This window comes from Lissotriton helveticus, chromosome 7 (assembly GCF_964261635.1).
Source record: "Lissotriton helveticus chromosome 7, aLisHel1.1, whole genome shotgun sequence".
Classification (NCBI taxonomy): Eukaryota; Metazoa; Chordata; class Amphibia; order Caudata; family Salamandridae; genus Lissotriton; species Lissotriton helveticus.
This window is the reverse complement of record NC_136068.1, coordinates 197,252,736-197,265,588: the sequence shown is the minus strand read 5'-3', so window position 1 is coordinate 197,265,588 and position 12,853 is coordinate 197,252,736. Positions and strand designations below refer to the sequence as shown.

Here is a 12,853-nt window from a genome sequence, read left to right as displayed (position 1 = left end):
AAAGTGCTCGTGGCCTACCGTGAACCGCAGGTAACGCCGGTGGGCCGGCAGGACGGGGATGTGGAAATAGGCGTCCTGCAAGTCCAACGCTACCATCCAGTCTCCTAGGTCTAGGGCAGCTAAGACCTGAGCCAAAGTCAGCATCTTGAACTTCTCCTTCCGGAGGAAGCCGTTGACGTTCCGTAGGTCCAAGATAGGGCGTAGGCCCCCTTTGCCCTTCTTAGGTACTAGAAAGTAGTGGGAGTAACAACCATACCCTACTTCTGGCCCAGGAACGTGCTCGATGGCCCCCTTCGCCAAGAGAGCCATAACTTCCTCTTGCAGAAGTTGCAAGTGATCCCCCGACACGCGGTGGTATTGCGGTGGCATGGCTGGAGGGGTCGCCTCGAAGGGGAGGGAGTAGCCCCTTCGGACGATTTGCAGCACCCACATGTCCGACGTGACAGTGCGCCAGTGGAAGAGGTGATGACGAACCCTGCCCCCACTGGTGTCACATGGGCCTGAAAGCACAGACTACGAAGGTTTTGAGGCGGGTGCTGCAGGGGAAGGTGTGGACTGGCCTCGCCGTTGTCCCCGACAGCCGCCACGGCGGTTTCCACGGCCGCCACCGCGCTGTGTAGTAGCCTGCCGTGCGTGGCTGGCAGCACCTGTGGGAGCGCCCCTTCCTTGACCACGAAAGGAGCGAAAGTCACCCGTTTGCTGGCGTGGGGCCGAGAGGCCCAAGGAATTGGCGGTAGCCCTGGAGTCCTTAAAACGCTCAAGCGCATGGTCTGCCTTGTCGTCAAAGAGGTGACGGCCATCAAACGGCATGTCCAGAAGGGTGGCCTGGACATCAGCCGAAAAGTTGGCGGTCCTCAACCAGGCGTGGTGTCGAACCGCCACAGTCGTTGCCATCGCTCTGCCCAGTGAGTCCGTGGTATCCAGCCCACACCGGATGGAATAGCGTGCTGCATCTCGTCCCTTCACAAGGGCTTGGGCGAGTTTAGTCCGGGCCTCCTCTGGACATTGTGGCAGCATGTCCGCGACCGTGTCCCACAGAGTGTGGAAGTAGCGGCCCAAGAGGCATGCGGTATTGACTGACCGCAGTCCCAAACTCAGGGACCAGAACACCTTCTTACCGAATTGCTCGTACCTCTTGGATTCCCGATCAGGCGGAGCCGTTGGGAAAGCGGTCTGGGAAGTAGAGGCCTGGATGACCAGGCTCTCGGGGGTGAGGTGGGTCGACAAGAAGCAAGGGTCGCCCGGAGCCGGGCGGTAGCGTCTGGCCATGTTCCTATCCACAGGCTGACCTGTAGCGGGCTTGGACCAAGTGCCCAAAAGAACGTCACACGAGGCCTCATTAAATGGCAGCAGAGGCTCAGCCGAGCTTGCCTGCGGTTTAAGGACCTCAGTGAGGAGGTTAGTCCTCACGGCCGCGACGGGGAGCTCTAGGCCCAATGCCTTGGCTGCCCGCGTCAAGACTACACTGTATGCAGCCCCCTCCTCCGTAGCCACGGTTGGAGGGGAGACAAAACCAGTGTCTGTTGAAGTGTCCAGTCCACTGGCATCCCCAAGCTCCTGTTGAGACTGGCACTCCTGTGCCAGAGGGTCCACAGACCCCTCCCAATCTCCCTCGTTACCCATCACCTGAAATTCAGGTTCAACGGATGGGGCCGGTTCGTGGAAGTAAAAGTCTCCATACGACGTCGAGAGCGGTGCCGCTCCGGCGCCGGACCGAATCAAGGGCAGATCGGGGACGGTGTCGCCTGTAGGCGGCGCCGGGGGTGACACCCTAGGGGCCGGCATTAGTAAGGTCGACCGGCGACGACCCGGATCCGGAACCGGATCCAGTGAGGGCCTGCGGCGCCGGTCCCGAAGTCGGCGGCGGCGCCGGGGCCGAAGCACCCGACGGCGTCGGAGCCGAAGCACCCGACCCGCTAGGCCCTCCAGCCGGGACAGCTGGGCCCGAAGGCGCCACGGAGCCCGGCGGAGGAGGGAGAGACCTCATGGCCATGAGGTACCGCTCGATCTCCTCTGGCGTCGCATCGTGCCCAGGGACCGGAAGGTATGGGGCAGGTTGCGACGCCCGCGACTCCGTCAGAGCCGTGTGGGTGGTGTCACCCGAACCCCCGGCCGCGTCGTGCGAGCGTCGGGGTGGGTCGGAAGAACAATGACGCCTTTTCGACCTCTCATGCCTCTTACCTGAGGACCTGGATCCTGAAGACCGATGCAGACTCTCGGAGCTAAGAGGGCTCCGACCCCGCAACTGGTCCCTCGACCTCCTGTGGGACCGGGACCTTGAACGGCACGGGGCCGACTGCCGGAGCTCAAGCCGCTTGCGGGACCGTTCCAGTCTAGCCTTAGACGTCAGGGCCCGGCAGTCGGAGCAGGTTCGGTCGTCGTGGTCGAGGCCTAGACACTGAAGACACCGGCGATGGGGGTCGGTACCGATATCAGTCGGCTGCACTTGGAGCAGGGTTTGAACCCGGGCATCCCTACTGGCACCGTAGGAGTCGAGCGACTCGAGATAAACAGATCAAAAGATCAAAAAAGTTTAGTCAAAAAGTGACTAAGGGGTAGAGCTTCTCCGGATCTGCGCTAGCTGGCGCGGAAGAAAGAAGAACTGACGTCAGCGCACGAAGGCGGCGTCTAAGTACTCCGGCGACGTCATTCCGGCGCTAACTACGCCGACGACGGACGCGGAGCCGCGGACGATGCCTACCGACGTGCAGGGGTATTGCTACGCAAAAGTTTCCAGATCCAGTCTGACGCCTGGGGATATTCTAGGGTAAGGAATCTATCACTAACGTGTCTCTTTCAGATTATGTATATCACATAATGCTGACTTGGAAGATTCCCATTCTTCTTTGTGTATGCATAGTTTAAATGAAGATTATGCTTCCGTGCAGTTCTGACCCTCTTGTTGAGTTGCTGCCTAGACAAGCAATACTGCAAAGTGATTTTATTTATTAGTGTTTGAGACACACTTATACCACTGCTAGGCCAATCGGGTGCTAGCCTGTGCAAGTTCAGTATGATCAGGTACTTGAATTGAAGGGGGGGCTGTCTGTAGAGCATTTGAGTCGCTGTAGGCTGAACAACGTAGAAAAGACAGCGTTCAAAATGTAAAAAGTGTGATGCTGTTTAGAGCTACTGGAGAAGACAATTTTGTAAGACAAAACGCTGTGTATGTATAAATCTACTTCCGAAAATCTATTAAGTGTTGTGTACTATTAGGGATTCTGAAACTGAGCCGTTCCTTTATCACGTAACCATCATGATGTTTGCATATGCTGGGATCTTATTAGGCATATCACTAACTCCAACGATAGAAGGGAATTTGGAGCGGATTCTACAGGAAGGTTAGGTATTCACCAGATGGGTCATCATCAAAGGTAAAGAACGTTTTCTTCTGCTGCATAAATATTCATGCAGATTCATCCCCCTATAAATGAGTCCCAAAGTAAAACCTCTCTGGGACGTGTAAGTAATCAGTGCGAGTTAACTAAGAAAGCCATGTATGACATCTCAGGCAAAGTACTCTTCACTGCATGTATGAGACATAAGGTAGGAGTGATATGCAAATTATGCAAAGCTGGCTAAGAAGTTGCCTGGCAATGTGAGCAACCAGGTCTTTCTTGGCCAGGAGATAGCAGATCCCAAATACAGAGAATGAATCAGTGTGATATGCAGCCCTTGGCCACTCCCTTGCTCTTAGTTCTGGCATTCACATGAAGAGCTATCATCATTTCAGGGTCCACCCTATGATGTGGCTCCTCGTCCATCCTTGGTTGGATGTGGAGGAGGAAAGAAGATGGAAGAGTCATAGACTGAGCCCTATAAAAAGGCAAACACATATAGTCAGACAGAGCGGTCGGAGAGATAACTATGCACTGTTGCCACTGCTAGACCCTGCTATGCAAGGGATAGCTCAAAGATCTCCCCCCCCCCCCCGTTAACTGTGCCTAGCGCTGCACCTACATCTGCGAGGTCAAAGAACAAAGTTGGCATGTTGGGTGGGGGGGATTAGTAGGGGCTCGGCCACTTCTTCTCCTTCCTCTGCATACTGTTTTCAGAACTGTGCAATCCATGACTCTGGTACTACATTGTGTTGTGGCGGCAAAGCTTACCCTCCGCTTCCTCACATTATCAAGTGCCAAAAATTGTGAAGATTTTTCCCAGAGCTAGCCATTCGCAGATCCTGCCATCTTTGCTCGTCCCAGTCCTTGTTTGCTCTACACTGAGAGGATTTATACAATTTCCTTGCCTCTTTGCTGCTGGTCTTATTTTTTTATGTTTTTGCAGCTGCAAGCAATTTATAGGCTTGCCTGCAATACTTATTGTATCAGTTTTCCTGCACTCCTATGGGTTTGTAATACTGACTAGGTAGCTTTAGAAAATAGGTCTTTATTTTATCAAAAAGGATGTTTTGGGCCCTAATTATGATTTTATTTAATTCTTCGTGGTTTTGCACTGCCTGTAACTCTTTTAAACTCATAGTAGCAACTAACATTATTGCTGATACTACTTCTGGCTTTTCACTAACCTTGACCCATCTCATATTGTTAGAGAGCAGAACATCTCTAGTCGTGCACTGTCACCCTCCCTAAGCTTTTTTCAGACCCGAGTAACCAAACCCTCAGGTCCAAGCCGCGCCAAAATATGGGCGAGAGCACCTCGTGGAGCCATAAATGGCCCTTGGACCCCATACCGAGGGCCGGCTCCTGCTATGTCCCTGGGTGCCCACCCTCAGGGCATAGGGGTTTCTCTTCCCTGATTGGCGCAAGATGGGAAACCGTTGTTTGCTCTAGCTTGGATAGAGCAATTTCAAAGCTCTGGCCAAGCGAAAGCAAACACTAAGTGCGCTCCCAGCAGGCATGAGCATGATAAATGGTCCGGGGAGGAGGGCTGCATGCCCCCCTCTCACTTTATAGAATAGCCGGACTTTGGGTGGTGGGGAACCCGAGGCCAAAATCGGCCTGCGGTGTGGGGCCACGCAGCCCCCTTCTCAAATATTAATAAAATAGGCCCTGGGGATGGGTTCCTGGGGCCGAAATTGGCCCAGGGAGGGGGCTACGTGCCCACTCCCCCTTTTAAATATGACCGGGCCTTGGGAGATGAAGACCCCAGGGCTAGAAATCAGCTCTGGAAGGGGGCTACGTGCCCCCTCCTAAATATGGCCCTGGGAGAGGGGGTTTCAGGGGACAGAAATCAGCCAGGAGAGGGGGGCTGCATGCCCCCTTCCCATCTACAATAAGGCTGGGCCCAGGTGACAGGGCCACGTATTCCCCCCCCCCCCAAGCAAATGTGGCAGGCCCATTAACCTGGTTTTGTAAGACAGACTGGGTCACGGGGGATGGGGTCCCGAGTTATAGTTAACAAGTTCTAGTTACTTAAGGTATTTTCAGTGAATATATATATATATATATATATATATATATATATATTCCAAATTCCCACCTCAAACGCCAAAGTGCATTCTGGAACGGGTGCGTGTCCGTTACCGCGGTGGTGGAAAACCGCGGAACAATTACTGCTCAGTTTCCCTTGCGTCGGCAAAAGGATGGACCGCACTCACGTAGCTCAAGCAGGTACACAGTTTATTTTCTTGTAATCAGCAAAACAGGATGTGTTTCGGCATCGCGCCTTCTTAGTTTTCACATTTTTTTGGTTGAAATTACGTCATTTCCCTTAATTCATTTAAACAAACGATGCACTTCAATACATATACTAGTAGTGAGGCCTTCTTAGAATGTGTTTTGTTCACATACATTTAGCCTAAGAAGTATGGCCTCAAAACTAAAACAAAAATTATTACTGAGAGACACATCCTGTTACACCAAAATCAGTAAAGATGAATATAAACAGCAGTATAATCAAATATCATGAAATGCTTGAGAAATGGGTATCACATGGGATGCTTGACACTAATGAATTCAAATTCTTGACATGCCAACAACCAGTCATACCGACCTTTTACCATCTGCCCAAAATTCATAAAAACGCTACTGTACCACCGGGCAGACCCATTATCTCATCGAAGGGAAGTCTGACTGAAACAATGTCACAATATTTGGACTTCTTTCTGATTGATCATGTAAAAGCTTTACCATCTTATATTCTTGATACTACTGATTTTATTAGAACAATCTCAGATATCGTATGGGAGCCTGATATGCTGATGATGGTTTTGGATGTTACAGGATTACATACCTGAGATGTTAATTGAGTTTTTGTCTTTCTGCCTTCATAATAACATCTTCTTGTTCCAGAAACAATATTTCAGACAGTGTAGGGGTACGGCGATGGGAACCTGCTTCGCCCCCAGCTACACAAACTTGTTTGTCGGCTGGTGGGAGAAGCAGGTCGCCTGGGCCGAGGAAAATCAACACTGGGTCTCATCAATCATTGGGTGGCACCGATCTATTGATGATCTTTTCATCTTTTGGAAAGGTCCTAAAACTGAAGCTGAATCTTACATTAGACACCTGAATACCAACAGAGTCAACTTACATTTCAGTGGCAATATAGGTGATACAGAAGTAGACTTTCTAGATCTAAAAGTATTCATCAAGGAAGGAAAAATTTGTACCTCATTATTCCGTAAAGTTACAGCAGGGAATTCAATTTTGGAAGCCAATATCTGTCATCCAAAATCTTTATAGAATAGTATTCCGTACGGGGAATTACTACGTCTTAAGAGAAATTGCACATTAGCAAAAGATTTTGAATTAGCAGCCAAGGAGTCAATGTTAAGATTTAAAGTTAGAGGTTACTCGGACCAGATTTTACAACAGGCCTAGGAGAAGGTTCAGAAGATTCCGAGAACCAACCTACTTAAGGAGAAGACTAGATTAGTTAATGCAGTTGATAATACGCCTCGCTTTATTACAACTTTTTCAAGTGACTCCAGAAAAATCCATCAAACTATAGTACATAATTGGCATATTCTAAAATCAGACAGCATTATTGGGGACGAAATAGCTAGTTACCCTAAAATGACCTACAAAAGGAATCAATCATTGAGAGACCTTCTAGTGCACAGCCATTTTGATTCAGTTCCCAGGACAGCAAGATTAGGCAATTTGACTGGATTTTTCCCTTGCCAACACTGTAAAGCGTGCAGGGCGAGTACTAAGATAACAACATATGAAATCCCAGGCACTTCGGTGATCAGGAAAATTAATAAATTCCTGACATGCACTACTCTGTTCTGTGTCTACTGCTTAGATTGTCCCTATAAATTGCACTATATCGGGAGTGCCATCCACCCAGTGAAAAGAAGAATACTTGAACATGCAAGGGCTATTCAACAAAATGACCTAAATTACCCCGTGGCGAGACACTTCGCCAAAGAACACAAGAGTGATCGCAATCTCCTGCGTTTTTTCTGTCTAGACCAAATCCCTATAAATGAAAGGGGAGGAGACAGGGAAATCCAGCTGCGGAGGCTGGAATTGAGATTTATTAACGATCTCCAAACAAGAACCCCATTAGGTCTCAACACAGAAGAGGAATTAGCCATACATCTAGGTAAATAGGTTCTCCTTTCTTCCCTAATGATTTAAGACATTACCTACCTGTAACTCCCAGCCCATTAAGTATTCATATATTTTTCTCTTTCACATTCTAACATTTGTTTTTTTCTAAAAATGTGAAGAATTGCATATTCGAATATGAATTTCATGAACAGGGAGATGTTCAAAATCTGATTGAGTTATTTAAACGGATTGTAGGGATCATTTATTGATTGCATGTGTATACACAATGGATTCTTTGGCAAAATGATATGCCCATCCAGGGCTTAATAATTTTTGTTTTAGTTTTGAGGCCATACTTCTTAGGCTAAATGTATGTGAACAAAACACATTCTAAGATGGCCGCACTACTAGTATATGTATTGAAGTGCATTGTTTGTTTCAATGAATTAAGGGAAATGACGTAATTTAAAAAAAAAATGTGAAAACTATTTAAAATATCAGACAATCTACTAAGCATTAACAGTTGGAAGAAGGCGGGATGCCGAAACTCGTCCTGTTTTGCTGATTACACGAAAATAAACTGTGTACCTGCTTGAGCTAAGTGACTGCAGTCCATCTCTTTGCCGACGCAAGGGAAACTGAGTAGTAATATATATACACACACATATATATATATATATATATATATATATATATATATATATATATATATATATATATATATATCTTACAACTGTTTTATCCCTTTGCTTGGAGATGCACTCAATTAGACAAGCAGGGCCCCATCAGTGATAACTGAGTCCTTTAATGAAGCAAAACCAGCTTTTCCTTTCCAAACTTTTCCAAAAGCCCTACGCGATTCAGTGCTCCTGCACCTTGGTCACGGGCTAGCACATTAGTATTAGGCAGTTTCACAAGGGTGTCAATTCACCTAATTTTATATTTCAATCACCTGCCCTCTGGTGGGCTGGCTCCGGTGTAATAGATGGAACAGCATGCTGGGACTTGAAGTGTTCCCTTGTGTGCTCTTGCCCTTCAGTGGGTTCTGCCAGTAACAAATCATTAGTGCACATTTTGAATCCCTACAGGGGGTTTTTAGAAAGGATTCTGGTTTTCAATAGCGCTGAAACTTGCCATTCCGCTATGTTGAGATTCCAGTATCTCGCAGCAGCCCCTCAAATTTCGAAGGCGGTGCGAACTCCCCGTCCAAGGACTGGCCAGTTTAATGTCTTATTCAGCGCTATTGAAAACCGGATTCCTTTCTAAAATCCCACTGGAGGGATTAAAAATTGATCGCACCGGAGCCAGCCCAACAGGGGGCAGTTGATTAAAATATAAAATCAGGTGACTTGACACCCACGTGACACTGCCTAATACTAATGTACTAGCTCGTGACCAAGGTGCAGGAGCACTGAAACGCGTAGGTCTTTTGGAAAATTTGGAAAGGAAACGCTGGTTTGCTTCATTAAAGGACTCGGTTACCTGATGGGGCCCTGCTTGTCTAATTGAGTGCGTCTCCAAGCAAAGAGATAAACAGTTTAAGATATATAGATATTATATATCCTACTGGCGGTCGCCAGTAGGTAGTTATAGTTAGGACCTACTTTCCATAGGAAATCCACAACATTCTATTTGGAATAACTTTGGCGCTGGTGGATGAATCTTCGCGAATTTCTCCAAGAAAATGGCCTGCTCCGCTCCTTCCCTAAAAGTTTGGGGGTGATTCGTCAAGTGGGGGCCGAGAAATAAGGGGGGTCGCAAAACGTGACTTCCCCATGCTATTTTCCATAGGGACCTTTAGCTAGGGCTACAGCCCGAACGGCTGAACGGAATGACACCAAATTTGGTAGAGAGGTAGAGTTCGGTTCGCAGATTGTGCTTTTTGTTAAATGGTGTAAATCCGTTCAGTAGTTCCTGAGAAAATCAAAAGTAAAATCATAGCGATAACTAGAGACGAAGTACGGCACGCGTACCGAAATCCGTACAATTACGAGCACGAGCTGCATGCTGATTGGTTGTCAATTGTCTGTCAACAATCCAAACCAGGAAGTGTTGGCAGCCATCTTGTGCCTCGGTAGCACCAAGTCACAAGAAAACAGTAAAACAACGTTGAAAAATAAGGAAAGGGGGCAGGGTAGAAACATATTGACCCCTCTAGGCCTGCTCAGGGGGTCCCACATGGATCTTTAGGCGCAAAAATGTATTATTATTTTTTTTAAATAAAAAAAAATGCGGGGTACGCGTATTGTACTCGTAAATGGTGGAAAAGGAAAGGAAAAAAACTAGAAGTCCATTTTATTCTTAATTAGCTCCCGGGGGCATTTTTTTTCTATAATGGGAGGCTTGGAAGTGTCCAACAGGAACAAAAGAATGGAAAAAAAACTAATGTCGAGGACAGCGATGCTCCTGCTTCCTGGGTTTTATCAGGTCAATAGACTGTTTCCCATAACACAAAAGTTTATTCCAATAAATGCATAGAATTTTAACTTTAGCAAAATCAGGATCAATTTGTGGGTGTGGACTGCTTGCTGACAATGCTGCTGCAGCAGTTGATGTGCTTGGCGCAGTAGCAGGTGGGTTGTCCTTCAACCTCTGTGTTGCAGCTCAAGCAAAGTTGTTGGGGTGTAAGTTCTTCACGCATCGCTCCATATTAACTGTGCCAAAGGAGTATTTTTGAGATGGATCTCCCCTTGAAAGAGTTTGGAAAATTTTACAGGTTACTTTTGGAGCATTAACCTTTTTTTGCCTTTCTGGAAAAGTAAAAAACTGCAAAATTAGAGCTTCTTTCCTCTTCTTTGGAGGTTCTTCAGGAATTAAATATTCCTCTGAAGAATGGCTGGAAGATGAGTCCATTGCTGTTATTATGGTAAACTTAGTTCTATTTGACAAGATTCTCAGAAGAGATGTTTCTTCTTAGAAAGTCAAAGTAGAATTATTAAAATGGGACGGAAGTTTCAACAGTTGTAATAGGAAGTGTTATGAACCAATCAAATCTCTTCTTCTAAAGTCACATGGCTTTGCGTACGCTTACGCTGTGCTAACGGTGCTCTTACGATGCGAGTACGCATGACATTCCACCATGATTTGTGTAATTGCTATTAAAAGTAATATAGGATTTTGGAACTTAAATTTTTTTTTTCAGAATTATCCTAGATAATGTCTTCTGTTCCTATGTTCATTAAATACATAAATATATGTTTTTAAACAATTAAAAACATTTGCGTCTTTGCGTACGGGGCGCCGTACATGACGTCACACGGAAGCTTTGATGCGACGTGTAACGTGAAAGCGTATTCTTAGCGAATGCTGAGAATGCTTAGCAGTACAAACTATGGTGCGATCACTCTCTCACTCTCAAAGTAGAGCACAGGGCGCGCTATGAGAATGGTTAGAAGTGGTCACTCATTGGAGATCCGATTCAGCTGTGTGGCTTATCCACGGTATCATAACGTTACTTTTTAGCCTGTTTACGTTTGAGGTTTGCATGAAATACTATGCCATAGGCAGATATGGATCTTTAGGCAGCGCTTATCTCCATGAAGCTTGGTTATTATCATTTACATATAGGTGCCTGAGGGAGGGAAAATAAGTCTATCTGAATGGCGAGGATTGCAGAATAGCACCAGATCACTCCTTAATTTGAAGACACATACAATTGCATGGTTCTTGTCAGCCTCGGGTTGGTAACGGAGCACTCGGGCAATGGCCGAGGGGCCGGTATCCGAATTCCAGCCGTGGGCTGCTTTTTTGGGCAGCCTGGGGGGCCGATTTGGGCAATGTCTGTGTTGTTCATGCCGAAAGAGGCCCAGTGGGTGCCTGAGTGGCCTTTCTGGAGGTAGATGCTTCAATTACCTCTCTTTTATCAACAGGCAGTGAGTGGTGTCACTCCCTTTCTCTCGCTGGGCCGGCCCGTTAATATATGCATTTTGAGTGGGGGCAGGGGGCCTAGGCAAAAGTGGCCACACTTGTTTTCATGTGTATTTCACTAGTGTAAACTGATCCGTGCATTTTTTTTTAACCCCCACCCCCTTTTTTAATACAATTTCGCCAAAACAGTGTTTTGCGGAAAGGCGATATGCAAATGTGGGCAACATTTTATTTAGCGTGCCCGGGCCGATTATTAATCTCAATCCAACCCTGGATCTTGTAAACAAGATGCGCCTAATTTGGCCTGAGTTTTGAAAGGCACTCCGACACCTGCTATCATACCAACGTTCAGTTTACTGGAAACGTGAGTTATTTAATTTGAAATAATGCAGATTTTTTTGCAATGTTAGCAGGCATCGCTTACATGATTACGGTAACTGAGCGTGTGGTTTGCTATAAAAAAGTTGTGTTTACTCCTCTGCATGAGAAGCTGGATGTGTCCATCTGGCCGTCGATTCCGAACTTGAAAGAAGAGTCAACCAAATGAGCCGTATAAGAGCACTATTGTCTCAAAAAGAGGTCGCTCTTACATCTGCTAGAGAAACATTTGTCCTTCATGTAGCAAACACCCGCACAGAAGTGCATGATTTATTGAATACAGACGTGCCCCTGCATTTTGGGGAGTTAATTCAGAGTATCCTTAATGCGTCCTTGACTACGGGGTTACCTTACTTTTTTTAAGTTAGAAGCAGTGGCCTTGTGACTTCTTTTCAAACTATATTTGGTGTCTTCTCTGCATTTTTTCATTCATTCTAAACTAAAATAGATAGCCTGCTTTGTAAATAGGTGGCTATTGGCAACAAATGCCTATGAATTGAAGTAAAGGCTAGTCCTGCATTCTTACAGGAAAACATAAGGGGAACCACAGTGCATTGTTCCCCAAAGCATTTCCATGTTGTCACATAGCACAACTGTGTTGTATTGAGTCAGGCTTCCACAAGAATACTCGTACGCACCAATGTCAAGGTAAGTGAGCCCAAAATTATTTTATCTAGACCTTTCTAATGCATGGCGCCATTTTACGCCCACCCATGATCACAACTTTTATGCACTGTCTGCACTTGAAATGTTGACCAGCGAAGAGCTTTCTTCGTCTCAAACCCAAAGCAGAAATAGATTATGTGCCTTATATCAATCAGTGCGTTGTGGCAACCTTGTATGACATTGAGGGCAAACTTTAAGTGGTGATTTTCCTATTCGACAGCCAGAAAGGAGTCATTCTCGTACGAGCTGGAAGTTGAGTATGCAGCAATCAAGCTTTTTGGCACCATCTCTTTTCTCTTGCGGCAATCAAAATCCAGTTTTTTCTGGTTGTAGTGTGGTTTTGCAGACAGAGCACCCAACTTTTGATCCGAACTCAATTGGGGAAAAAAACACTGAGTCTGTATACATGGGTTTCGGATATGTGATCACAAACCATTCTTGAAACTGAAGCTTAACCTCTTGAAGTAAACAACTTGTAATAC

The 12,853-nt window shown here is 46.5% G+C and overlaps 1 protein-coding gene across 1 annotated transcript in view; it reads right to left on the bottom strand.

Moving 5' to 3' along the window:
- The window catches only part of SERINC3 (serine incorporator 3), a 118,869-nt gene that overhangs the window by 52,092 nt on the left and 53,924 nt on the right, over positions 1-12,853 (bottom strand). The gene's annotated exons all lie outside the window — the stretch shown is intronic.